At 35.1% G+C, this 25,942-nt stretch overlaps 1 long non-coding RNA gene across 1 annotated transcript in view; it reads right to left on the bottom strand.

Annotated features, from left to right (window-relative positions):
* Nucleotides 1–6,194: 6,194 nt before the first annotated feature.
* Nucleotides 6,195–25,942, bottom strand: part of LOC141421360 (uncharacterized) — a 77,052-nt gene continuing 57,304 nt past the window's right edge. Inside the window, exons 2-4 of the long non-coding RNA XR_012445951.1 lie at nt 16,395–16,457; nt 15,220–15,283; nt 6,195–6,266 (exon numbers count right to left, since the gene is read on the bottom strand). This is a non-coding gene — a long non-coding RNA (uncharacterized lncRNA). The remainder of the gene's footprint in view (nt 6,267–15,219; nt 15,284–16,394; nt 16,458–25,942) is intronic.

Raw genomic sequence — 25,942 nt, 5'->3', positions numbered from 1 at the left:
CAAATGTAGTGATCTAATAGTGAAGCCATACACATTTCTGTGCTAGTGTTCATGTTATATCCAACAGACATTGCTTAACTTACCTTGAATATATAAATTATGCCTTAATACTCACCAGCACATTGTAGTGCCTTGGGTCATAGTTTAATCTAGTCAAATAAAATGTGGATCCCAGTTCATGTAATAAGTTTGATGCTGCAGATGAGTCTCAATTGCTTTGGGAGGAAGGATAGCTTATATTTCAGAGTGTATGTGTTTGTGAAGTAGAGAGTCAGAAAGTATATAATCACAGTGGGAGAGAGGAGGATATAAGAAAAGGGTGGAGGTTGAATATGGTGGAAATGTTATGTATTCATGCATGAAAATGAAACATGACACCTGTTGAAACTATTCAAAGAATAGGGGAAGGGAGGGATAAAGGAAAAAAGATGGATGAGGTGAATTTAAATAAGATTGTAAGAACTTCAGTACAACAATGATATGATAATAAAAATTTTAAAAAGAAAGCATCTAATCATACTTAATCTGAAGCTCAAAGAAGAAATGGACCATGATTTCTATGAAGGAAATGACTGTATCTTTCTCAGTCACCACTATACCTTCAGTGTATGTCATACTGCCAAGCACACAGTTGACATTGAGAACACACTTTTTATCTGAATAAATGAATGTCCATAGAAACTAGACAATTAAAATAGGTAGAAGTTAGGGTTAAAGAACACTGTTGAAAGAGGGAGTAATATATTCAATAACGTGGAGACATGAGAGCACATAATACATTCTGAGAAATGTAGGTGATTCTGTATGACCAGAATAAAGTGTTCAGTTAATGAAGGACCCAGATATTTAGTGGTCATATTTTCTATGACCACTTTGTCCCTTTATTTTGAAAACAATGGATATCCTCTGGTCTGTTTCAAGTACAAGAGAGAAATAGTTCTATGAGTGTTTGGAACTTTTTCAACTGCACCCAGACAATTTTGTACAAGAGTAAAGTTTCTAAAGAAAATGCTTAGATTTGAACTAAGGAAGAAGACAAATAACAATGGCAACATTTTATTTAAAAAAGCAAAAAGATTGTATTAAGCAGGTAATAATGACAAGGATAAAAACAATATCTGATATAGTCAGACGACAGGAATCTCAAATGAGTAGTCATGTTAAGCCCGAGGATGCAGGAAGTTTATTGTGTGGAATGTGGAAGAATTAGTAAGATGTGGATCCTAGTCTTCTAGCCTCAACACTGAGTTTCTCCTTTCCCAATGCAAACATGCCCATGTCATCCAGTCTTAGAACAATCCCATCCAGATGCGATTTCTTTCCCTCCCCATAGAATCTTTCTCTTTACTGTGTAATCTGGAATCACCACGCTGGCTAGACTGGCACTCCCACAGACATCATTCCAGCTATGCAAAATGTCTCAGAGGTGCTTTTTAAATAGCACTGTGGCTAAGGTCTCCTGGCCTCAGGCACTTTTCCAGGCTCTGTGCCTCATTCTGTTTCAAGTCACCCACTCAGCTCTTGCTCACCAGATTATTATTTTGTCTGAAGCTGCACTCTCAGGTCCACCTTGCCCTGTCTGTCTGCTTAAGTTTATGATCAGACCCCACTGCTTCGTCATCTCCCCTTCCTGTAGCTCATCAATGCTCAGCAGTGTGACTTTTGTTCATATCAGAGTCATCACCACTCTACTGGCTCTTGCAACAACCTCTTAAACCTCATCTTAAGTGTCAGTTTCTTGCAATCCATTCTCCACAATGCTGTCAGGTATTTCTTTATAGATTTGATCATATCACTTTGTTGGTCAAAACCTTTGTTAGTTCTTGACTGGCTAAAGAATAATGCATAATCAGTTCTTGAATAAATAAAAGCTTTAATAATTACACTGACAATTATTCAGAAATCAATATATATTAAAATATATGGAAGAAGGCGAAGGCTGCTTTTAGAAAAAAGCCATGATTTTAAACATTGTATTATGAAATAAAATGAATGAATATAAATGAACAAAGAATTATGAACCAAAAAGCCAGAGAAAGAGCAACAAAATAAGCTAAGATATAAGTTTAAATTACAGAAAATGTGGAATTGATAAATAAATCTAATAGCTGCCCCGAGTGGAAAAACAATAAAATAGAGGCAATCTGGTAAGATTAATTTAATGTAAAAGAGAAAACACTATATAACAAATCATGCAGAGCATATTTAAAATTATAACAGAATAACATGTTTAAATCTATTTAACTCTATGCTTATAAAGCAGGAAATCTTGGTAAAATATTACTAATAAATAATTTTAAAGGAAATAGAAATTAACAACATTAATTCAATAATCCTAGAAGTAGGGAAAGTTATCAAATACCCATAAGAGGGAACATGACTGGATGTTCCAGTCATGTCAAAATACCCAAGGAATTTATACAACTTCATTAAAATGCCTTAAAGCATACAACAAGGAAAACTTTACAATTCATTTGTAAGCTAACTATAATTCTAAAAACAGAGCTTAATACAGATAAAGCAAAGAAGAAGTGTTTAATCTCACTTTTTAAAATCAGTGCAAAACCCCACACTCAAAAATAGTACATAAAAATAAGCATGGTCTGCTGGGCACTGGTAGCTCATACCTGTAATCCTAGCTAAGGAAGCAGGGATCAGGAGGGATCATAGTTGAAAGCCAGCCTGGCTCACGAGACCCTGTCTTGAAAATACCTAACATAAAAAGGACTGGTGGAGTGGGTCAAGGTGTAAGTCTTGAGTTCAAGCCCCAGTACCACAAAAAAAAAAAGCATAGTCTAGACTAACATTGCATAACAGATTTATTATAAAATCTACTAGCATAATGAATATCCAAAAACCAAATAAAAATCCATGTGATCTTGTGGATAGGTGCCAGCAGACATTCCTGTGAAAACACTTAGCAAATCAAGAAAGCAAAATACTAGTTTAACACAGTGAGGACCTTTAATTCCAAACCAGTAGTCCTTCATCTTATCTACTGTGAAACAACAGTCATGTAAGCAATGAAATCAGGAAAAAGCCCAAGGTCTTTCTACTACCATTATTATTTATATAATTCTAGAAATGCTAATCATTGTCATTAAACCAGAAAACAAAGTACACATTTAAAAGTATAAATTTGTACTTTTAAACCATATTGACATTACTTACATAAAATAAAACTCACCAATTTTAAGTGTACAATTCAATGAGATTTGACAAGTTGATATAATTATGTCATTGTGACCATAATTGTGATACACGCCCATTTTATATATTTTTATGTACAACCTTTCTATATATTGTTAAATTCAATTGTTCATAAGAGATGTTTGTCTAAAGTTCTTTCTTGTAATGTTTTTGGTTTTGGTACTAGATTAATACTGGTTTCATGAAATAAATTGGGAAATGTTCCTTATTTTTTTATTTCTGGAAGAATTTATATATAATTGCTTGTTGTTTCTTCTTTAAATTGGGAAGAATTCACCAATATATCTTCTAGACCTGAGGTTTTCACTATAGAAATTTTTAAAGCATAAATTCTATTTATTTGAAAGTTACTGAGATATCCAAGCACATTTAGTGTATACAACCACCCTTGTTACACCCTTGAAATCTTCAAGGTCCCACCAACTCTCGACACCATTAAATTGGGACTGAATTTCAACATGAGTTTTGGAGGTGCCCAACCACATCTGAACCAGTTCAAGTGCTTTGATAGTTTAAAAAAATCTGTTGATTCTGTTTGGAATGATGAGCTTCCTGAATCTACACATTTATAGTTTTTAATCAAATTTGGAATTTTTCCAATTATTGTCCTGCTCCATCTTTCCTCTGTTGGTGGTACTGGGGTTTGAACTCAGGGCCTTGTGCACTCTATTACTTGAGCCACTCTACAAGCATCTGCTCTTTTTCTGAAACTTTAATTATACATTATATTATGCTGTTTGATATATATTGATGATCTCATTCATCCACTCTTTTTTCTCTGTTCTTTACTTTGGAGATTTCTATTACTATCTTTTCACATTCACTGGTAATATTTTTCTTCAGTGTCTAATCTGCTTGTAATCCTATCACAGTATAATTTTTACTTTAGATAATGTATTTTTACATGTCTAGTCCATTTAAGCTTTGTATATGTCCCATTTTTCTGCTTACCATACTGGTTTTCTCTACATGAACTACTTACTTGAACTTTTGTCTAGTTTCATTATCTCTTTTATTTTAGTTCTGTCTTTATGGATTTATTTTACATTTCTTTCATTCTTGATAATCTTTTATATTTTGGAAACTGAATTTGGTATTGCTGGATGTTGGGTTTTGTTGAGTTCCTCTAGGTTGTTTTGTTTTAGTATAAGCTGAATTTCTTAGAATTAGTTAGATATTTGCAAAAAAATGCTTTTAAGATATTTTAGGGTGACTCCACCTAACCCTTACTCTGACTACAAACAGATAATCATTCCACGATTCTGTTAATATGTCTCTGAAACTGCACATTATATTTTGACTTCTTTTGACTCTGACTTTTGGAAATACAAGCCATCCCAGCTCTTATGACTTCTAGGAATTATCTGGTCTACTATGTACAGTGATTTTTATCCTGGCTTGTATAATTTCCTGCCAGACAGCAAAGTATAGGTGCAAACTCCAGAGGACCTTCCTGTAGGTGTCCAGAGTTTGTATTTCTGTGTGTGCAGGTTGCCTCTCTGTTGTGTTCTGCATACCTTAGCTTTTTGACCTCTCTGAACTCTCATATATTTCTTCTTACTGGGATGGGTTCTGACTGGTTCTGATTGATTGCTCTCCCTGTACTGCAGCCTGGAAACTGTCTTAAGGCTGCAAAATGGTACAATTTATATGACTTGTTCTGTGTCATCTGTCACCCAATATCTGAAAGTTACTTTTAATGTATTTGTCCAGTTCTCTAAATGACTAAAGGGGGTGAAAAAAATCTAATTATTACTTCAACTTGGCCAGAAGCACACCCAAGTCATAAATATTTTAAAATAAAGAAATAAAAATAAGTATTATTTACAGATGCTGTGATTACTTAATGGAAAAACTTAATAAATATAAAAAGCTGTTAGGTCTAATAGGTTAACTCATTCTTGGGGCTAATTATATAACAAATTGTTAAAACTCAAATTTGTAGATTACAATTTTAAAAGGTACTATTCACAGGTCATACAAAAAAATAGAATCACTAAAAGTAAATTTAAGAAATGTGGCTGGATGTAGTGGTACACCTGTACTTTCTGTACTAGGGAGGAGGCTGAGGCAGGAGGATCATGAGTTCAAGGTCTTCTCAGCAAGTATTGCTACATAGCAAGTTTTTGTCTCACAAAAATAAAAAGGAAAGAAATGTGAAGAAGGAAGTTTGAAGAAAACTCATCAATTTCTTGAAGAATATTAAGTAAGGAAATACATATTTCCAGATGGCAATATCAATAGTAAATTTTATTTAGCAATCAAAATAATAAAATCAGATGATTGCCTTGAGTGACAACAAAATTTAACAATTTATATGTATTCTGAAAAAAGTCTCGAAGAATAGGAATATAAACATATTATTCTACCTCATAAACATATATATCTCAAAATAAAAGTATTGTAATAATGATGAAACACTAAAAATATGCCTATTAATTTCTTGAATAAAACTGGATTTTCTCTTTTACCATTGTTTATCATGATTCTCTTAGCTATAATTAATAATGTTAGTCATAGAGTTAGGGAGGACTCCATAGATTTGAGTGATAGTTATGTGTTGGAAAAACAACTATGGTTGCATAATTTACAAATGACATAAAACAAACTATTTCTTTAATAAAGAAAAAAATAAGTTAAAATATTGAAGAGTTTCAGCTAAAGTATGAAGGTAAAATTAATTTTTAAACTGAAAGTTGAAACAGAAAATGACCATTTTTTAGCTTTATATCAAGCAAAACAAAGGTATATTACTTACAGATGTACATATAGATGGCAGAATTATAAATAAAGCAAGGAGATGCTATCACAAAAATTAAGTTACTGATCTTCTCTGGAAGGAGGAAGAGGGTTATGGGATTTTAGAACATAGAACATTGAAAATGTTATGTCTTTGTCTCAGCAGTGAGTAAATGACTGTACACTTTTTAAGTACTATTTGCACTTTTGTACTTTATTAGTATTTTTTCACTTTTAAAATTCATATTTCATTTTTCAATATCAACTTAAATATACATACATGTATGTTTGTGCGAGAGCCTCATTCATATCTCCATCTATAAAAAAGCATGAGAATAAACTTAACAAATGTGCAAAATATCATCATTAAATATATAAGAATTTCATGAGAATCATGAAAGAACCATTGACTAAATAGACAACAATTTTTTTTGGATGAAAAACCTCAGTATTATTAAGCTGAAAGCTCTCAATCTGTAAGTTTCAGTTGAGGCCTCTGAAAATCTTAAAGGACTTAAAGTTAGAATGAGATTAAAGAATTCCAAAGTGTATAGGGATGACTAAGAATCTTAAGAACATATTCTGTCTATATTATGGTTTATATTAAACATTATTTGCAGAAAAGATATATATGATGGTAATGAAAGCATGGTAAAAGTAACATCTTAAATTTATGGAGGAGATAAGAGATTATGAACTAATGATTGGTTTCTAGATTGAAATAAAATGCCATAGAAAAAATTTCGTAATTTAATAATTTCAGGATAAGGAAAAATTCTATAGCAAAAAGTACAACACAAAAGGCTGACTATTTTTTTACATTATGTTTAAAAATTCATCTCAGAAAAATCACCAAAATCAAAATTAGAATTTGAACAATACTCTGGAGCAGATGATGCAATAATATCTTCTAATATTTCAAGAATTCTTCAAAAGAAAGACAAACTATTAGAAAAATGTACCAAGAACAACAGAAGACATCATACAAGTGAAGAAATAAGAAGTCAGCAGATATTAAAGAATAATCAATTTTGCTGAATCTAAAATATACATTTTAAGATATACTTTGCCTTTCATATTGGTACAGATTTAAAATATTATATTCAATGTTGGCTTGTTGTGCGTAGAAATAGATATTTATATCCCTTGCTGATAGAGGTAGGAATTGGCATCTATGTATAAGAGCAAATTTCAGTACATACTCTTTTGCACAGCAATTCCAGTTTTAGAGAGGAATATTGAGAATATATTTGGACAAGTGTCCAACACTCTGTATGAGGATATGCATCACAGTATTATTACACAGTACCAAGAAGGTGAGGCAATGTAATGCTCAACAGTAAGGAAATGGTGAAATACACACAAGGAATATCATTTTTGACATTAGAAATTATTTATAAAACCTATTATTAAATGAAAATATTATGTGCTATGTAGACCAATTTATTTATTTATTTATTTTACTTTTAACATTTTTTTTCTTTTATTATTCATATGTGCATACAAGGCTTGAGTCATTTCTCCCCCCTGTCCCCACCCCCTCCCTTACCACCCATTCCGCCCCCTCCCTCTCCCCCCACCCCCTCAATACCCAGCAGAAACTATTTTGCCCTTATTTCTAATTTTGTTGTAGAGAGAGTATAAGCAATAATAGGAAGGAACAAGGGTTTTTGCTGGTTGAGATAAGGATAGCTATACAGGGCATTGACTCACATTGATTTCCTGTGCATGTGTGTTACCTTCTAGGTTAATTCTTTTTGATCTAACCTTTTCTCTAGTTCCTGGTCCCCTTCTCCTATTGGCCTCAGTTGCTTTTAAGGTATCTGCTTTAGTTTCTCTGCGTTAAGGGCAACAAATGCATCTAGTTTTTTAGGTGTCTTACCTATCCTCACCCCTCCCTTGTGTGCTCTTGCTTTTATCATGTGCTCAAAGTCCAATCCCCTTGTTGTGTTTGCCCTTGATCTAATGTCCACATAAGAGGGAGAACATACGATTTTTGGTCTTTTGGGCCAGGCTAACCTCACTCAGAATGATGTTACTCCAGAGGCACCTGCACACCCATGTTTATTGTGGCACTATTCACAATAGCCAAGTTATGGAAACAGCCAAGATGCCCCAGCACTGACGAATGGATTAAGAAAATGTGGTATCTATACACAATGGAATTTTACGCAGCCATGAAGAAGAACGAAATGTTATCATTCGCTGGTAAATGGATAGACCAATTTATTTTAAGAAAGCCATATGCACGTATGCATTGAAAAGTGTTCAAAAGGCTAAGCACCAAGATCTTAACATAATTATGTCTTTATGACAGGGTTGTGAATGATGCGCTCCTGCTCCTTTACAATTTTCAATAAAATGCAAAAAGTATCTAGAAAATACAAATGTCAGCAAGAAGATATTGTCCATCTATTAAACTGTCAGGAGATTTTATTAAATTCAGTATTGGCAGAAGAATAGATGTATCTTTTCTAATATTAATTTGGAATTACAAATTAAGAATTTTCAGAAAAAAGAAAATTTAACATGTATGTTAAAAGTATTGAATTGTCATAGTGAAAAATTATCAGTTGTATTTAATGAAGTTTGGTTAAGTAAATAATATTAAGAGACATTGATGGAATTCTATGCAGCCATTAAAAATTATGTGGTATGTATTTATCCTTAGCAATATTGAAGTATATGAGAGAAAAGTCATGTATAAAAAAGTAAATTTATGGAATCTGTCATTAGATATATATGTATCTAAGCTTAAGGATATGTTAACAATAATTATTCCTACAGTATGGACACTAGTGTGTATAATATTAATCTTTTATGATTCATACTATGAATGAAATATTTATAATAAAGCTATTACTTGAATATGAAAATCTGACCCATCATTTATAACTCTCACTCTGTTCTACTCACACTGTGGTCTTGAATTTGGGTTGACATCCAACTCCCAAGAGATAACTGATTCCACCCAGTATTGTGTTAATTTAACTTTAAAAAAGAAAGAAAGAAAGGGAAACAGCAGGCTACAAAGCAACAGTAAAAAAAAAAAAAAAAAAAAAAAAGAGGTCAGGTGTCTTCCAGCCATTTCTGCTATCTTGAACACCCAATCTTCAGGTTGTTATCACAACAGAATTAGAGCTCCCTCATAGTTAGCCAGGTAGCTCCTAGAAGATGCATAGCTAGCACTCATTTTTCAGCGTAGATCCATTTTTTTCAATACCAGCCACTCATTACCAAATAAACATCTGGACAGTGATGTACAAGTGTTTCATATGATGTATAACTCTTAGGTGTATTCTCATTCATCTTAGATCCAGCAAAGGTAAAAACCTAACAAGTTACTGAATTAATATTGCAAGGATGATTCAAACTCCCCTATGCACTTGGAGCTAAAGAAAAAGCCACAGAACCAACTGCTGTCCTTTTCTTCTGATGTGTTGTTGAAGTCATTTGAAAAATCATATTTTATTCTTTCCCACCCACCCCACATTTCAGGCATTCTAGAATGTAAGTAGATTCTGCAACCAGCCTTATATGTCCAGGATATTTTCATGTTGCTCATTCTCCCAGGAATACTTTCCTATCCTGTCATTTGCTTTAATACCTGGATTAAATCTGCCCCTCAGTTTGCCCAATCCACTAAACAGACTACTTCTAATTCTGTGTTCCTGTAATTCTCTGCTCATACTTTACATTAGAAATTAATTCATATTTCAAACTAGCATCATCTCACAATCTGGCATATAGAGCCACCAACGTTTATTTTATAAATAAGAGAAGCTAACAGCAAAGATAATTATATAGATACAAGCAGTAATATGCATATGAAATAATTTTTGGAAGGATATTGGTGGTTTGTATGCTATTTCATGCACATGCACACACAGCTTTTCTTATACTCTTCTTCTTTCTGCCCTAATTATGAGTTCACAAAAAAAAATTATCGGAGTGATTGTGAAAGATATTTTACCTTTCAAGACTTTACAGACTCTTTGGCTAAAGCCTGCAATAAAAAATTAGAACAAAGCCAACACACACTTGGTTGGTAATCATAGGCAGTGGTTCTTCATTCATTATTTGGCCAAACTTTCTATTTTGATAGGAAGGTGAATTGCAAGATTAGGTCTAGAGAGGAGAAGTGTTTAGCTGAAGTCTGGAGAATCACTTAATGAAGCAAACTGTCAGGGGTGGGGAGATGTAGAAACATGTTGTTATTGTTGTTTGTCTTGATGCCTTCCGCAGACATTCTACCAGTACTAATAGTGATGTCATTTCTTCAAAGAGCCTCATGATTGCGGCTCACATTAGTTTAAATTAGAACTGCAGAGGATAGATCCCAGCCAGCCAGTTCTCCTGCATTCAGAAACACAGTAACAGCTGAGAGAAGCCTTGCAACTATTTGTTACTCAGTGATATTGCCTCTGGCCACTGTAGAAGCAAGTGTCTCTCTGGGGAAATTGCTGATGTTACTATTTTAATTTGCAAACTACATTTCTCTGCATAATGATGAGATCAAAAATAACCTAGACAAAGCAGATCCTGGACTAATAAACTGAAAAAATACAAACAAGAAAAACAAAATCATTTTTAGCTTTTCTTTCTAGTCATCATTTAAAAATAAGCTATCCTAGAAAGCATCTTACAAAGGTAATATCATAGTAGCCACTGATTGAAAATGCTACCTAACCTGGGTACCAATCTAATGAATACAGGGTTTAATCTAGTGCTACCCAGACCTAAAAGGTAAGCACAAAAGTGAATAATAACTTAGAAAAGCAAAGAAATATACACTTTAAAGAACACTCCACTGTGACAGAAGTTTCATATGATGGGGACCATTTGCTGTGTATACTGACTGGAAGATTCAAAAGTGTTGAAATATTCTACTTCTAGAATGATAAACAGTTTATAAACAAACTGTTGTATGCATACTATGATTTTGTATTATAACAGCAAAATGCACATTACACCAAAGACCATTAAACCATAATGTGAAGTAGTCACATTTATGAAATGAAAAACATATCAAGAGACTATTAAGTTCATCTGTCCCAAACTTTACATTGAATAATCTTTGCCATAATACAATAAGAAATGTGCCAGATCCAAAAAAGAGACAAAGCAGTATAAAAAAATTAAAGAAATAAAATTTTCAATAAAAATTGAGTTGCATTTGGTCATCTTTTTATCATTACAATGAAATACCATCTTCAAGGTTCCAAAAAGTGCCACCCTAGAGAACAGTTTTGAATACATACACCTTTGGGGACATTAGTGACCCAAACTATAGCAAGCTGCAAATAAGTGCCACAGATAACTATAGATTATTTATTACTATAAAGACAAGTAGTTATTGTGGCTCACAGTTTTGGAGTTCTCAGTCCATGATTGGCTTGGGGTGAGGCAGCACATAGCAACCAGAGAATAAAATGAATAAAGCTGCTCACTTCATCATCCAGGAAGCAACAGGGCAACAGGAAGGGATAGGGATCCAAGAATCCCCTTCAATGACCTGAGGCATCTAAGCCCAACATCCTCAAGGTTCCAAAAAGTGCCACCCTGGAGACCAGCTTTGAATACATATACCTTTGGGGACATTAGTGACCCAAACTATAGCAAGCTGCAAATAAGTGACACAAGATAGCTATAGATTATTTATTACTATAAATAAATTTTTTAAATTCATGGAAAAGGGTGTAACAGGGTGAATGTAGGTGAAATATTATGTATGAAACTGGAAAATTGAAACTATTTCAGGAGTGGAGGGGGGCATAAAGAAGAGTGATGGAGGGGTGAATTCAACTATGATGCATTGTGTGAACTTTTTAAAAATGTCACAATGTACCCTCAGTACAACAATAATATGATAAAAAAATTCACAGAACCACGCTTCCTGTTTTATCATTGAGAAGCCACTCATTGATGGTCACTTGTAGTGGATTTAGGGAGATAAAAATCAGACATGAACTAACTCTTCAATACTGCCTGGCATGTACTCATGACCATTTTCAGGGCAAGACTATTAGAGGCTCATTTTTCTATTTCCACCTTGACAATCTGTGGGGAAATTTGACAGCCTGCTGCTTGTCCTGGAAATGTGTATGTGACCAATATTGTCATAGAAAGCAGATTGCTTCCCGACTGGGAGGAAACATTTTGTACAGATACCTGTACAATATTTACATGACTTATCTTAATAAAAAATGCCCTTTCCAATATGGCAGGTTCTTTCTTGGCTCTGTTCTGGGAAGAAATGTTCCTCAGGTAGGAACCTCCTCTCCCTTTTCCCAGATTCTTTTCTTAGTCCAGGCATATGTTCAGGTGAAAAGGACAATTGCTTAGTTGCTGTTTGTCTCCTTATGGTTATTCAGCTCTTCAAAATCAAAACTCCTGTCATTTTTCTGGCCATTTAAATCTCCTAATCATGGTTTTCTTACTAGTAAGTTGGGACTTTATATAGATCCCAAAGTTCTCCTTTGGATCAAATGACATGCATTTTCCCACTTTTCTTAACTGATTTTTTGTTATGGGTATGGATGACGATGTCTATAGAAGAGACAGGAGGAACAATGGTTCGTGTGTACACATATGTATGTGTATATGAATTACACATGTATGTGTATGTGAGTTTTGATGTATGTTAAACTGACTTATGAATGCTGTGAATCTTGCTTTTCTGAAATTTCCCACCATTTTCTGGGAACTAGAAATGTGTCTTTGCATCTGGGATAACTTTTCTGAATGACAGAATTCCAAACTTCAGAGGCTCCTATGCATTCATTTGTTTAGAAATTCCACTAACTGAAGCAGGGCATAGGGGTAAAGGGCACTGCATTACATTGGAGTTAGCCCCTCAAATGTAAAAATCAATTTATATATGATCGCATCTGTGAATATAGATACAGTTGGTTCAAAACAAAAAATGCTTTGGGGTTTAAAGGAACAGAAAAGCAATCTGGCGCCTGTCCTCTAAGTTTTCTCTTGTATTCCAATGAATTCCATTCATTAAATTTGACCTAGCTTCAACTCTTTACTGAGTTTAGGGACTCCATGTCAAAGAGCTGGAAAAGACTAGGATGCACTGGTATAGAAGAGAGCATGGAACTACCCAGATGGCTGCAGGAATTGTCTTAGGAACAGGAAGTAGAAGGAAACTCAGGCATTTCCAGATTAGATATGTGCAACAAAAGGGAACCAATCCTCTTTTCACCTCTAAAGAACTATGAGTACACCAAGTACCCAGTCTCCACAGGAGCATTAGGTTGAAAACTGCTGAAGTTAACACAGCAGAGGAAAGGGAGCACAGGTATGTATATCTACTACCCAAGGAACTTGGATACTCTTACGAAAGGTTTATGGAGAGTGATACTTTTGGCAATGCCTGTGCAAAGTCTCAGAACTTAAACATTCCCAATTAGAGAATTAAAAATGTTCCTCTCTATAAGTAAAACATGTAAAAAACTAGGTGTGTGAAAGATAGAAGTACAAAAAATTTGAAGGGGTAATTTTAATGCTGAGATTCCTTGGAGAAATAGAGGCATCAGAAAAAAGTAAAAAGTTTGGGGGAGTAAAGATAAAACAGTGGAGAAAAATCAACTTACTAACACCTTGTGTTTAAAAAAGATTAAGATAAAAGATGAGGAATTTGAGCCAAGAAACATTGGAGTCAACTGAGAAATGTCAGCAGCAAAAAGAGGCCCCAGATAACACTGTGTTGTTAGAAGCAGCTGATATATGTTCAGAAGAGAGTGGCAAGGAAGGAGAAAACATGAGTAGAATTCATTACCCCTTATTCTGCCCCTCCAGGGTTAGCCTAATCTCTGGCTTCCCATCCATACTGATCAGAGTTCAATTAGGAGACAGAACCATGAATTATTTGAATTAGGGAACCAGCTTCATGGATGTGACTAATGTCCTTGTACAGAGCCCCATGTTCAGAAGGGTCTCACAGTTGGATTTTAATGCTCTTTGGCCTCTGCATTTTGTAAGTGAAATCCACTGGGAAGATGGAGTACATCCCACAGGCTTAAGGCTTCAACTTACAAGTGATCCCACCTCTCACCACTTCTCCAGACCAAGTCCTTAGTCACCCTTTCCTCCCCACTGTGGTGCCCCAGACACTGACTGCCTCCTTCTCAATGACTGCTGCCTTCTCCATTCCCAGTACAGGCCTGATGCAGGGACACAAGGGGCAGAAGTCGGTGTATCTCATGGCTTCATAGAGCAAGGCATGGTAGCAGTCATCCTTTCCTTCTGCTGGCAACAGCACAGCCTTTTATGTAAGTGATGGACTGCAGTACCTGTCTGAGTGGGCCAAATTATGTGTCTGGCATTGATTTTATTGGAGGAAATTTAATATAAAGGAATGTTACCTTATCAAAGAACTGAACAGGTTATAAGGGATCACAGAGGCAGCAACTATAGGAAACAGCTACCACCTGGAGGCAGGGAGAAACACAAGGAAGCAGTTGAGGTTATGAAAACTGAGAAAGCCTGAAGGAGCTGAGAAGGCGTGTCAGCACTGCCGCTCAGAAGAACCTGTAAGGACAGAAGTGCTCTTCATAGTAACTAATGCACCATTCCTGCACTTCCCTTGGATTTGACTTCTGGATAGCATTATATCACCTCCTCATGGACTCCCAACTCAGCCTCAAGCCAACCTGTGCATCATTGTCTCAGACTGTGTCTAGTTGTGCATAGCGGGTACTTTCCTTGCTCTCTTACATGTATCTTTGCTCAATTCCCATGTTGATAGGTATAGAAAATGAAAAAAACAGAAGAGAAACAAAGCAAAGTAAAAGTAACTCAAGCATGCAGATCTTAGATGAGAAGAGGAACAGCAGCCATTGTTGGAGGAGTTCATCTTGCACTATGAAAGCTCCTGGTTTTTTCTGAATGACCCAATCCTGATTTAAAATTTCCTCCAATAAAATCAATGCCAGACACATAATTTGGAGACAAATGCATAAAGAATATACAAAAACTATGTTAAAAGTGCTGTGAAAGATATATAATAATATTTCTTTCTCTTCTTGTCATGATGGTCTTTATTTGCAATTTAGTGTCATTCTGAATTTTAAAAGGGATTTAAACACTTAAAAACTTAAATTGTAAAAAATAAGGTTTTACACTTTAAAAATAAAAATTTGAATGTAAACCATTAGTATGGATGCTATTATCCATTTTTCTGTTGTGTAATGTCAGTTTTAACTGTAAATGTCGGAGCACATAACTCCTATTTGGAATCTACAACATTGCACAATTTACCTTTTGCTGCTCACATGGGTGTCTTGGGCTGGCCACAGACAAACTCAGGAAAGACTCAGGAAGGCTGGAGAGAGGAGGAGAAGATATTTTCAGGCATGAAGCTGGTGAAGGGAGGGCCTTTGGGGCTGGTGATACTCACACAGTGAGTGCAAACTCTCACAGGAACCTGGGACTTTTTCCAGGACTTGTTGACTCTAATGGATACAGGACTCCCATTCTCACTGGCTGCCAAAATGTTGTGGCATTTGTCAACCAGAGATGGATTATGAAGAAGTCAGCCTGGTGATACTCTTTATGTGCCTGTCATGCAACCCATAGCAAGTGGATAACACCCAAGGATCTTCAAACCTCAGTATTGGGATATACCGAGTATCTGCTATTGACCCCAAAGGCTCAAGAATTGAAGGCCTGATCCCCAACTTGTAGCTGCTGGAGCCTTTAAGAAGTGGTGCCTGTGGAGAGGAAGTTATATCACTGGGAACAGTTTCTTGTAAACTGTAATACTGTGATTGAATTTTAAAATTTGAAGGAGGTTATTGCTAAAATTCACAATTTAAACTAGAGATTTCTTGGAAGTTTTTTGTCTGTTTAATTTTTATTTTTTGTTATTGTTACAAATATTGTTTCTTCTTTTCTTTTTTATAATTATATTATTGTTGTACTGGAGTACATTGTGACACTTATAAATATATCTTAGTGCTTACAATATATTCTTATTGAAATTTATTCCATCACTCTGCTTTATCCTCTCTACCCCCATTCTTAGAATAGTTTCAACAGGTCTCATCTTTGCATTTTCATGAATGAGTACAGAATATTTCCACCATATTCACATTCCTACATTGTTTCCTCATATCCTCCTCCTCCCACTGGTACCAACTTCCAGACCTATTTTTCTTCCTGGCTTTTTGTTTTTGAAAAAAGACATTTTTTGTTCATTTAAGATAGCTACACAGGGAGTTTCATTGTGACATTTCCGTGTGTGTGTGTGTGTGTGTGTATTACATCCCAAATTAATTCATCCCCTCCATTTTTCCTCCTTTCTACCTTAGTTCCCTTCTTAGGGTGGTATCAGTAGGTTTAAAAATTCTATGTTCATTCCTGTATAGAAAGTACATCAACCAAATTCACCTTCTTTACTTCTTTACCCTCCCTCTCCCATTATGAAAACCTACCTCCAGGAATTAGGCCCATATTGTATTGACAAAGTATGTGTCTTCACTCATGGAACTTGCAACCTGATGAGAAATTTAGAACTATAAATATAAAGAGATTTTAATTAGGACTGACTTGACATCTTAAATCAGACCAGAACAGTATCTTAACTTGTTTTGCCATATTGCAGATTTAAAACAAGTGACTTGGGAGGAGAAAAACTTAAGGAGTTTATGCATCTGAACTGAGGATGTGCCTCAGTTCATCTCAATGTGTCCTTGAAGAACAACTAATTCCAAGTTTCCTGCAACTGGCATTTTAACATCAAACATGGACTTCATCAGCACCTGCTTATTAAAACCTTATAGGGTGATACTCACGTTAATTCTCCTTTGTGGTGTGAATTCTTCTCTGTAATATATAGCATTTCCTATCCTTAGAAATCAACTATGTGCACAGTCACATTACTCACTTTTCCAAAATGTGTCACAGCTCATGCTGCATCTCAAATGGTTAAACTAAACTCTTCTTCATGCCAGAAAAAAAAAAAGATAAAGCATTGCTCACTGGGGGAAAAAATAACCTATTGAACCACACAAACAACTGCTATTGGTGTTAGTGGGGGCTGTACAAACATAAGAATTGAATCTAAACCATACCATTTCATGAGAAATTAGTTCTATTTCAATAAAGAAATTCTACTCACAGTCAAATGCAACAAATCAAATTTTCAGTGTGTTTTTTCTAGAAGGAATTTTTCCAAAATAATATTTCATTACACATTATTTCCAGAGATTTTATATAAATCAAATCTACGGTTATAAGTGAGATATCAATTAACATAAGAATCAATTTAATGGTAATTTAAATAGCTAACTGTTATAATTTTTGCATAATGATATGGCCTCTGGGCTTAAAGTCCTAATCATGTCTAATTAATTTAAACGATGTTACTTTTTATTATCATTGAAATTCCTGACAGGTGATAAAACATTTAGGGTTGCCATCACAAACTTTTTACATCAGCTATACTGTAAGTTGACAAGTCATAGATCATCCCTCTGAAAATGACTATTTAGAATAAAAATGAAAACCTCAAATGCTGTTCTAAGATTATAGCATGGACTTTCCATTTTACCATGAAAAGGAAAATAAATCTACTCACCAAAATAATAAAAGAGTTGACATTTTATTTTCATGATCTCAATAACTATAATCAACCTTCATAGGGAATAATCAATTTCAATTTCAGAAAATATTCTTCACAACCTCTTGAGTTTATATACTACTTCTATTGCAGAAGTATTAACACACTTTCCATTGTTGATATTTTTTTAAAAAGCTTGATCTTTTGAGGCTCAGTTAGCAAATAAATCTAACTATGAGTAGATTAGCTAAAGGGTCTGCCACTGTTTAAAAGTAGAACATTAAAATATCTACTACTAAAAGCATTCTCAGAAATGTAAAATAATGTGAAGAAAATTACTCTTTCGCGATTATAGTTTCTCTGCCTCCAAACTCGAAGCGTGGAAAGCTAAAATAGATAAGTCTAAAGCAGATACAGGGTAACATGCAATTCAACCAATGATGGAAAGTGGAAGATTCCAGCTAGCGTGACCCTAAGATCTGCACTACAGTGCTATTCTTTAAAAGGGAAAGAAAAGAATTATTTTACAAATCCCCAGGAGGGATTTTATGTAAGATAAGTACAGTCAGAAAATGGAGTGAGCAGTGAGTAGCTGCAATGTGAAGGTCAGTCCATTGGGCAGCATTTGTTAGGATAAGGGTACTGTCCAGAGGGAAGGAGAGTTGGAAGCTATACACAGAGGCAGCAGGACAAAGCAGTTAGAAACATGGATGTAGACTCTGGCAATGGGACCTTAGGCAGATTATCCAACCTCTTTATGTTCCAACTTCCTGCATTGTAAGATGTCACCTATTCAGGTACTTTTGCGGGGAATTAAGTGAGTTAATATGAGTAAAGTATTTAGTACAGCACTGAACACCTAGTAAGTATGTTATGTATACTAATCTTGTGTGTTAGGCTAACCCATTTAGTATAGCCAAGAACTTCTGGAGCTCTCTGCTTGAAAATTGTAGTAAGACTATGCTTTAAAGCCATAAAAACCATACTCTCTGAAACTTGAGGTCAAATGTGATCTGCCTAGGTTCAAGCTAAGGGTTTATTATGATACCTGAAAGAAAAAATAGGAAATTTATGATGATGGCAAAGTAGAAACTCTGGATAGGTGGTCAGAAATCCATGGAGCCCCTCCTTACTTCCAGAGACACTAAACACACATACACATCCACACACACACAAAAGATCTTTAGAGTCAGTCACAGCAAAGTTTGAATGCCATCATCAACACATCTAGCTGTTTGACTTTAGACAAGTTACTTCACCTTTCCTGTGATCAGTTTTTTCATTCATAAAACAAAAATGAGGTCTTAGTCCATTTGTGTTGCTATAACAAAATACCTCAGACTGGGTGATTAATTAAGAACAGAAATTTATTTCCTTATCATTCAGGAGTCTATGAAGTCCAAGATCACGATGTTAACAGGTTCGGTTCAGGTGAGGGCTACATCTCTGCTGCCAAAATGGCACCATGTGACCATATCCTCTGAAGGGGAGCTCCATTGTACATTCACATGGTGGAAAGGAAGAATGGAAATTGCAAAAAGGAATTTAGCTGACTTCCTGCCATCCCTTTTACAAGGTACTGATCCATTCACAAAGACAGGGCTCTCATGACCTACTTCCCAAAATGCCCTACCTATTAATACCATCACACTGGGGATTAAGTTTCAACACATGAATTTGAGGGGGACATTGAGATCGTGGCCATGCTACTACATACTTCACACAGCTTTGACTGTTTTTGCAGAGCTGGGGCTAGAGTCCAGGCCCTCATGCATGCTAGTGAGCTATACCCTAAACCCTCGCACAGTTTTTGTAAACACGAGTGAATATTGTATTAAACATTAGTGGAATGCCATACTTGTCAACTATAAAACATTGATTTCATTCCTTTTCTCTTCTCTGAGCCTCAATTTTATCATTGTAGAAAATGGAAATATCAATATCCAATATAAGATACGTTGGCACTAGTGATTTTCTGATTTCTCTACTGTCTTTTTCAGATGGTTATTGTGGGAAATGAACATTTAACCCACAAAGTGTGTGTGAAACAGCAAAAGAAAGCTACTAAGCTTAGTCTTAGGGTAAAAAAATTCCAGAAAGCCATCTGGAATGAACAACAGTTATAATCATAAAGAGCAGTAATGAGGGGCAGATTTTAGCCCTCAATCCTGTCAGAGACCAATATTTTTTCTTCTTAGAAGAATGAAAACCTGTATGATCCCTTCCATGGCAACAAGACAGGCTTCCCAGGAAGGAAATGTAAAGGAAACCATATAAAACATGCACATCTAAATTACTACAAAAAGAGGACACATTTCAAAGTAAACTGAAGAGCAATTAGAACCCAAGAGGTAAATAACAATATTATATACAAGAAATCTGCCTCTGTTCAGTTGTTTGGTGATTCATGGTCGTTTCCTCCTTGCTTTTAAAAGTAGACTTTGAACAACTGCATATGAACAATTCTGGGCTGAGAATATTTTACAAATAAAATTTTCCCAGGATAGTGAGTACCTGACCTAAGGGCATCTATAATCCTCTTCAGTCCCCGAGTAGTAAACTTTACCTGCCTGAATTCTTTTCTTTGCTGATTCTTAGACTTAGCTCAAAAGAATTCTCAGCATAGCCAGGTAGACCCTCCATTCAACTGTATTTGTCAAGCTAACCAACTCCCTTACTAGGGGATACACAAACTGGAAGGGACCAAAACAGGAACTCAAGGCAGATGATAGGTTGGATTGAACTCACCTTACTGGGAAGCATCCTATCTCTATTCCTCTCTAGCTTTATTCATATCCCTTTTACCTCTCTACCATCTCCACAGTCATTGTGCTGGGAAATGTACCTTGTGGGTACTCAACTGAAAGGAAGAGAATCCCAAGCTCATGGCACCAAGCTAGCATTATCAGTCATGCAGAGAAAAAGCACCCAATTTCTAACCTGTCCAGAGATGTCAATGGACCATCAGTGGTACTGCCAATCCCAATGGTCTGGCATTAATTCAGGACATTAATTCAATGTTTCTTGTAATAATCTCTAATGTTACTGGTTCTCAAAATTGCTGTATATAAAATTTATCTTGGGAACATATAAAAATTGCAGTACTCAGTCCATACCTAAGACTGGTTCAATTCAGATGGAATTCAGGGATAAGTAGTTTTTTGAAATTTTCCAAGTGATTCTTATATACAGACAGGTTTAAGAACCAGAGTTCTAAATGGCTCCTTGCCTCTTCAGAGTGAATTGAGGTGGGGAAGCTTTATAATTTCCATTCTTAGTAGTCGTACCAGATGATATCCATGAAGCCTAAATCTGAGAACCATTGATCTCTAAGATAAAGAGGCAAACCCCTTAGTATAGCCAAAGATGCTCCTTAGTGCTATCCTTTCCTCTTTTTTGATCTATCTTGCTGAATCTCTCCACTTTACTTTCTTCCCAACACCTTATGCTCCAACGAGTCCAAATTTGCCTATCAACTTTTGCCCCCTCCACCTGCAATATCCTTAGGCAAATCATTTAACTTCTCTGAGCCTTTTTCCTCATCTTTAAAATAGGGATCATAATATGCTTCTTCAGGATTGTTTGATGATTAATTGAAATAATATACTGAAGAATGTCTAGCCCTGGGCAGGGTCCAAGGTAAATACTTAAAACTTACTCATTCACTATTTGTAAAGGTAGAGTCTGGGCTGAGCTGGCTATATAATACTAAAGAGGTACTGAGTGCAGAGCTACTGCCTGAAGCCAGGAATGCAATGGCAATCCTACTACACTAGAGTAAGCATATTTGCAATATGAAAAAAAAAGTAGGGGAAAGAGGGCGGGGAAACTGCCATACTCATAGGATTTCACAGGCTACCCATCAAATGCACTAAAAAAAAAAATAATAATCCCTCAAAAAAATGGGATGCCTGATCTCCTTAGCTCCAAGGCAGCTTATTCAAGAGTGAAGTTTTAAGACTGAATAAATAAATGCCCATATTAAACACTAGGTTAAATTCAGTCTCTGGCCTAAAGGTCCTTGCAATCTGAAGGCAACAGCAGACACAGATGGACATATGGGCAGGGAGGAATTTCAAAAGTTATTTTTTAAAGCTTTGTTATTTTTCTCACTGTATCCAATATTACTGACAAACAGAAGGAGAAAAAAATGACATGGGGAAATTTGCTTCTGGTCCCTATGCCTCCCAAATATTTATCTGAAATTTATTAATACAAATTTGCTATTATGTCTATTGTTTTATGTGCCCCTAATAAATTATTGAATTTCTTATTAATAGTAAGTGTTGGTGGTGGTGATGATGATGATGGAATCTGGGCAGGTTTTGAGCATTTAATAGGTGCAAGGCACTTTGGCAAGTGCTTTAACTATGCTGTATAATCTATAGAACGTCAGTTAGAGAGAGAGATTATCTCCATTCTGTCAGATGAGAAATGGAAACAAAGATAAGCTCTGTCACTTGGCTATGGCTCTTCTGTTTTCCCTGCAGATTGAAGATCTGAAATGCTATCTCTTAGTCCTAAGGCCCATTTTCCTAATTGCAATAAAATTTACATCACCTTTAGCAGTAATGGTATGATTATCTTCTTTACAACAAAACTGCTTTAGGAATAGGCAACTAATAATCACCAGAAGGAAATCTCTGCCTTAACAGGTAAAGAGGCAACACTTGCCAAAGGCCATGGAAGGGTGTAGTTAACAACATATATACCAGTGAGGACTCTTCCCCAAAGCCCTCCAGCAGCAATTCGCACACACAGTCTGTCCAAAAGAAAATAGTTCCCATAACCCCTTTGAAAATATTCTTTTTTGTTGTTTTTGGCTCTTGGGGTTTGAACTTAGGGCCTTGCACTTAGCTAGGCAAGCATTCTACCACTAGAGCTATGCTTCCAGCCCTTTTTCCTTTAGGTTATTTTTCGGATAGGGTCTCTTATTTTTTACCATTGAACTGATTTTTTTTTAAATAAATCAATTTCAAAGTATTTTGCTTACATTTTCTACTTATTAAAGATACTGTGCTGGAAAGTTTAAAGTGAGTATGATACAGCATCTAAAGGAGCTTAAAATTTAGCAAAGGTATACATTTATACCGCTAACCATACCTAATCTGATAACTTCTACACTGATGCAGATATTGTAGACAATATCTCTAACATTACAAGGAAGAAGGCTATTAATTTTTCCCAGAGAGGGAATTTCAAAGATTATTAATAATAACATAGGATCACTTGTAGAAGAGATGAAATTTGATTTTATCTTTAAAATATCAGTATGATTGTGTTTTATGTAAGTAGGAAAAAAAAAACATTCTAGGCAGAAGAACAGAACACTTCAGGTTTGTTCTGGTGATCCAAAGGGTAAAATTAGAAACAATAGTAAATGTTACAAAGGAACAAGAAATAAAAGAGAATTGCTAGCATTCACAAAGTTGAGAGATGATCACTTGGTAGGAATACTGTAGGGAAAACTTAAATATCCATTAGTACTTGGATCAGATAAAAATCATATTTACAAACCTGGACTTTATTAATGGGTTCTACATACTCCAAAGGAACATGCAAACTCTCTAACATCAAGGGAATGCTCAATTCATGATTCTTATAAATATAATGTTGCATAGTAAACTCTGGCTTGGGAAAGATAACTTTCCCAATTACTATCCCATGATTTCCCTGGACTACTTATCATCCATTTCTTTAGGCAAGAGAACACAAATAGCAATAGAGAAACTGAGTTTTGCTCAGTTAAGACTATTTTACATTAAAATAAAAATAAGGCAAACAAACTAAAAAATAAAAGAATAATATAATAAAGTACTACTCAGTTCTTCATATCTGATTCATTTTTCTATCTTATTACTGTAAGTTTCATATTACATAGAAGACTTTTTTATATCTTCAATAAACATCATACACATGAAAAAATCTGCTTTCTTTTTTGTTAGGCTATCTGGTAAAATGCCTACCTTTCTCATCATTTAGAAAATTATAAACATTTAAAGAATCTAAGAGAGAAGTAATAGGGTTAATTACTGAGCATAGTGAGGCTTACATTATTTCAACAAAGGAAGGGTCTTGAATCTGAGTTTATGATCTGGACTTAACACTAGAGGAACTTGTAGAGTTCCTAGAACTCATCTGGTTCCAGGTTCATCATATTCCATGTCAGAATACCAACCTCTGTGTATTGTTTTTAGTATGACTTATAATCTTTGAATTCTTGGTTTTTCTAGAAACCCTTTCACAGGTGCAGCTTATTAGTCATAACAATAATATTAATATTTGCATTTAGTATTGTTTTATAGCCTTATTCCCCACAATTTGATTAGCAAGAATCTATTTAAGTTAGTACATTGTTAGTCCCGCTCTGACATTCAAAAACTAACCTTGCTTTCACTCAACTCCTTGAGAGGTGAAAAACAGAACCAAGATTTTATGAGCTTAAGTTCTTCAAATTGAGAAAATAAATAGCTTTCCAAAAGTTAAAGTAAAACATCTCACCCATTGTCTTAGCTTGGACTCTCCAGTAGCAGACTTGGGTTTAAGTAGTTTATTTACAAGGGGTCTTTGGAAGCTCAAGTGAGGAAATGGGAGAAAGTAAGAAGGGTAGAGAGAAAAGTTAACACAGGGATTACGAATATATTCCTGTAATACCCACGTGTTACAGTATCATTCAACACTAAAATAAATGACACTAATCAATTGGTAGATATCTCAAATCCATATAATTGAGTTAGAAAAACAAAACAAAACAGCAGGACATGTTGGTGCATACCTGTAATCCTGGTATTCAGGAATGCGAGCAGAAGATGGAGAGTTCAAGGCTAGCCTGGCCTACACAATGATACTCTGTCTCAAAAAAAAAAAGCCAGCAGCACAGTGCTATGTACCTTTTTATACCAATGATGTAAATTTTAAAATTAATTCAACATATGGTTATGATAGAGGGTAAAAATCATGGACTGAAGACCCACAGGAAGGGGAAAAGGGAACTGAAGGGACTTAAGAGAAGTACGGAAGAGTCTGGGAGGCTGGATAAGAACAATTATCTATACTATCTCTTATGTTTTCTGTTTACCTACTAAGAATGTTCTGAATAAAAATGACTGGGTGTTGATATTTACTCATGGAGATGGCATGTACACAAGCTTATAAAATGTATCCCATTCAGTTTTGTAAGATACAGTGAGGGAGATGGATGGTGGTGATGGCTGCAAAACAATAAGAATGTACTGAACTGTATGCTTAAAGATGGTTAAGATGGTCAATTTTCCTTATAGCACAAGGTAATTGGAGTATTTGGTTAGGTTGATGACTGTGAATTCAAGTCCAGCCTGAATTGTAGGCCAACTGGGCTAAATTAGATCCGTCCCCTACACCAAAAAAATAGGTGGTCATTTTTATGTTACGTTCATATCAATGTTTTGCCACAAATTTTTTTAAAAGGTGCCATGAAAAGGGAAAGAAGCTATATATATATATATATATATATATATATATATATATATATATATGAATATAATGTATGTATATGTATATGCATATGTGTATTCTGTTTTGTTTAGTAATGGTTGGTTTAGGTTTCTGGTTTTGGCCTTCAAATTTTAAAGTTAAGGAAAAAGCAGGATAACGAAGTCAGAATCCTGTTCTCAGGAAAAAAAGAAGAAAAAAAAACAGATATAAGATAAGGAAAAATGTATAGGCAGATAAAAACCAAAGACCTGCAGAAAGATACAAATGCCTGAGAGCCATTCTGAGATAATTTCTGCTACAATTACAATTCTTTTGTGATTAGCATAATTTTACCACCTACCAATTTATCTCAATCCATTAAAACACCATGGAATGTTCTGGACACTTAGTTTTTAGGAATTGACCTTGAGGTCCTGACAGAGGGCACAAATATGAAAATCAAATGCAATTATAAACTTTTTAGTAGCTAACAGCATGGGTTTTGTAGCCCAGACACACAGGATAACTCCACCTCTGCCACTTCATGGCTGAGCAATTTTGAGATGGCTTTTGCCCTAAGTCTTCTTTTCATCATGTAATAATGTTAGTATAATATTATTATTAAATGGGGATAATATTTTACACTTTATACTATTGTGCAAATTAAATGTGATTATGCCTTTAAAGCTTCTAGCACAGTGCTTTGCACAAGTTGTTCTTCACTGCATTTAGTGAAACCATTGTCCTTTATTTACATGACAGCATGTTTTAATTTTCATGTACTCTAATAACATGACCAATATTAAATAGGCAATGTTTTCAGAAAAACCTTTCGTGTCTTCCAACCACACCATTGATTTGTGTGTGCTCTCGGTGCACGTGTGTGAGTGGTGCATTGGATTGCCTGACTAGCACTCCTATTCCTAACAATTTCTCCTCATAATCACAAATGTGCAATCAATCCACAAG

Source organism: Castor canadensis, chromosome 3 (genome assembly GCF_047511655.1).
Source record: "Castor canadensis chromosome 3, mCasCan1.hap1v2, whole genome shotgun sequence".
NCBI classification, from domain to species: Eukaryota; Metazoa; Chordata; class Mammalia; order Rodentia; family Castoridae; genus Castor; species Castor canadensis.
This window is presented reverse-complemented; position numbering and strand designations above follow the sequence as displayed.